The sequence below is a fragment of the Equus asinus genome, chromosome 17 (assembly GCF_041296235.1).
Source record: "Equus asinus isolate D_3611 breed Donkey chromosome 17, EquAss-T2T_v2, whole genome shotgun sequence".
NCBI lineage: Eukaryota > Metazoa > Chordata > Mammalia > Perissodactyla > Equidae > Equus > Equus asinus.
In genome coordinates, this window is record NC_091806.1 from 13171401 (window position 1) to 13175012 (window position 3612).

A 3612-nucleotide genomic window follows, 5' to 3' on the forward strand; every position below is an offset into this window, starting at 1 on the left:
AAATGGACATTCCAAATAGTGTCTTTTAACCTTAACTGAGAGGATGTGCAGAGACATGGACAGTGTGATTATGGCTCAAAAATATGCTTCATCCACATGTATGTAATTGTGTTTTATTCATTTTTATCACTCTGGTTTTCTTCTGTGTACAGTTATCACAATCATTTCCATTCTAATTTGATAAGAATTTGGCATTATGAATGATGCAAAGTTGAAGATTCTTGGACATGTCTGATGGCAAACATACTCATGCACTTCTGCTGGTACATTCCTAGGAGTAAGATCCTCCAGGTAAAGTCGAGCTGTCTGCTAGAGTGGTGTACCAATTCAAACACCAGCATGTGATAAAAGCTGCCATTAATTCACATCCTTTACACATCTAGTGTGGTTAGTTTTTTGGGTGTTTTTTCTTAATTTTCATCTGTCTGATTAATGTGTCAAAGCTCTCAGTAGGGATAATTTGCATTTCACTGTTACTAATGAGTTATTTTCTTTTTCTCCTAGCCATCCAGATTATCCTCTTTGTGAAATCCCTCTTTAAGTTTCTTGTCAATTTTCGTCCTAGTTTTCCTTGGTTTTTGATTTGCAGAACTTCTTTATATATGATGTATTTAAACCCTCGCTGTTGAAAAATTTCACTCTGAACAGCTGCTTTGCATGAAGAGTGCTTCCAAGTCAATGCAGTTCAACTTATCAGTGTTATGCACTACAGTTAATAAATTTAGTAAAAATATTTTTCTTACACCAAGGTCATGAGGTTAATATACATTACCTTTGAAAGATTCATTATGTTGTATTTCATATTTAGGTTTACACATTATCTGGAATTATTTTCTCTATAAATTATATGAAGTAAGGGTCAAGTTCTTCATTTTTATACAATTAAATTAAGATAATTTACTAAAAGACCATCTTTTCTACACTATTCTGTGGTACAACTTTTTACATGTTCAAGTGCGTCCATGTTCTGTAGTCATTCGACAAATATGCTCTAGAGGCTTTCCATATGAAATCTTTTGTTTACGTAAATAATAATAAATGGGAGAGGAACCAAGATATACACTAATAATTTCATGGAAAAGATATTAGAACATGAATTGCAAGATAAAAGAGACTGTAGTTTTCAGTAAACAGTCTCAAACTGGCAGTGAATTTGGGCTGACAGACTAGTTCACTAAATATGAGATTTGCTGAAAAATTCGTTTATCATAAATACCACTCGGGATATAAGCCTAATATCAGGAATTCTAATGTAAAACGGCAAGTTCAAGAATAAGTAATGATAATGAATCCATATTAAGGCAGCAAGGTAAACCACAAGATAACTTCTGATTAGACAACAGCAGAATTAAGTGGGAAAACAGGTAATAAGTTCAAATCAGGGACGAAGGCACTAAAAATTGAAGTAAGCATTTTCTCAAGGCCATTATGACATCCTTATTCTTCAGAATTGTATATCATGTGAAACATCAGGGTGACAATGGTATAGAAAAGAGAGAGAAATTTGTTCTGGAAGAATGTTTGGATTTGGGTCATAAAAATGTAACGATCCTGGGGAGGCTGGTCCAAGATGGCGCCGTGAGTAGTCCTCTTTGTCTCTCGCCCTTCGAGTCTACAATTATTTGGACACTTATCGCTTGACAAAGGATATCCAGACAACATCTCAGGACGTCTGAGACACCCACGCGACTATACATCGGAAGGCGAATGGACTTTCCTCCGGGAGGATGTGGAAATAGGTGAAAACTCTCTGACCCCGACGGGCAGCCTAGTACCCGCAAGCGGCTTTCTTCCAACGGACGCCCCCAGAGGATCCACACACATCTAGGCCAGGAGCGAGAACACAACAGAGGAGCGACGGTGGAAACAGGTGACCAGAACCCTACCTAAACCCCCCGCAATTACTCCTAAACGCAGAGGGAAACTTTGGAGTTGCACACCTGAGCCCGCGGGGAGAGTCTCTCCCCGCCATTGGCGGGGAGATCCAGCCTGGTGCTCGGGGCGCCCGGAGGGTCCCAGAGAGAGACACGGAGGGCACGGAGGTCTCCCAGCTGCCGTTGCCCGCCCCGTGGGACTAGGGATTGCCGGAGATCTCGGAGAGGACCGGAGCGGGGGGAAGTTGCAAAGGCCGGTTCTGCGACCCGGAGGGGAAGCGGCGGAGCTCCGCCCGGGCAGCAGACAAAACTCTCTGTCTGCCGTTAGCAGAGGGGCCACGCTGAGCATTCACGGCTCCAGCAGAGGCCCGGAGAGAATCCCTGAGGGCGGGGCGACCCCCAGCTGCCGTTGCCCGCCCCGTGGGGCTAGGGATTGCCGGAGATCTCGGAGAGGACCGGGGCGGGGGGAAGTTTCAAAGGCCGGTTCTGCGACCCGGAGGGGAAGCGTCGGAGCTCCGCCCGGGCAGCAGACAAAACTCTCTGTCTGCCGTTAGCAGAGGGGCCACGCTGAGCGGTCACGGCTCCGGGAGAGGCCCGGAGAGAATCCCAGAGAGCGGGGCGACCCCCAGCTGCCGTTGCCCGCCCCGTGGGGCTAGGGATTGCCGGAGATCTCGGAGAGGACCGGGGCGGGGGGAAGTTTCAAAGGCCGGTCCTGCGACCCGGAGGGGAAGCGCCGGAGCTCCGCCCGGGCAGCAGACAGAACTCTCTGTCTGCCGTTAGCAGAGGGGCCACGCTGAACATTCACGGCTCCGGGAGAGGCCCGGAGAGAATCCCAGAGAGCGGGGCGACCCCCAGCTGCCGTTGCCCGCCCCGTGGGGCTGGGGATTGCCGGAGATCTCGGAGAGGACCGGGGCGGGGGGAAGTTTCAAGGGCCGGTTCTGCGACCCGGAGGGGAAGCGCCGGAGCTCCGCCCGGGCAGCAGACAGAACTCTCTGTCTGCCGTTAGCAGAGGGGCCACGCTGAACATTCGCGGCTCCGGGAGAGGCCCGGAGAGAGTCCCAGGGAGCGGGGCGACCCCCGGCTGCCGTTGCCCGCCCCGTGGGGCTAGGGATTGCCGGGGATCTCGGAGAGGACCGGGGCGGGGGGAAGTTTCGGGGGCCGGTTCTGCGACCCGGAGGGGAAGCGCCGGAGCTCCGCCCGGGCAGCAGACAGAACTCTCTGTCTGCCGTTAGCAGAGGGGCCACGCTGAGCGGTCACGGCTCCGGGAGAGGCCCGGAGAGAATCCCAGAGAGCGGGGCGACCCCCAGCTGCCGTTGCCCGCCCTGTGGGGCTAGGGATTGCCGGAGATCTCGGAGAGGACCGGGGCGGGGGGAAGTTTCAAAGGCCGGTCCTGCGACCCGGAGGGGAAGCGCCGGAGCTCCGCCAGGCAGCAGACAAAACTCTCTGTCTGCCATTAGCAGAGGGGCCACGCCCAGCATTCAGGGCTTCAGGCAGAGGCCGGGAGAGAAGCCCTGAGGGCGGGGCGACCCCCAGCTGCCGTTGCCCGCCCCGTGAGGCTAGGGATTGCCGGAGATCTCAGAGAGGACTGGGACTGGAGAGAGTTCCAGAGACCCAGCTTAGTAGCCTAGTGGGAAACCCTACAGGCTCACAGCAGCCTTAGGGAAAGCCTCTGCACAGCACCAGTAGAAGGCACCCAGCCGCCAGCCACAAGGCTGGAAGACCCCAGGGCAAAAGCAGC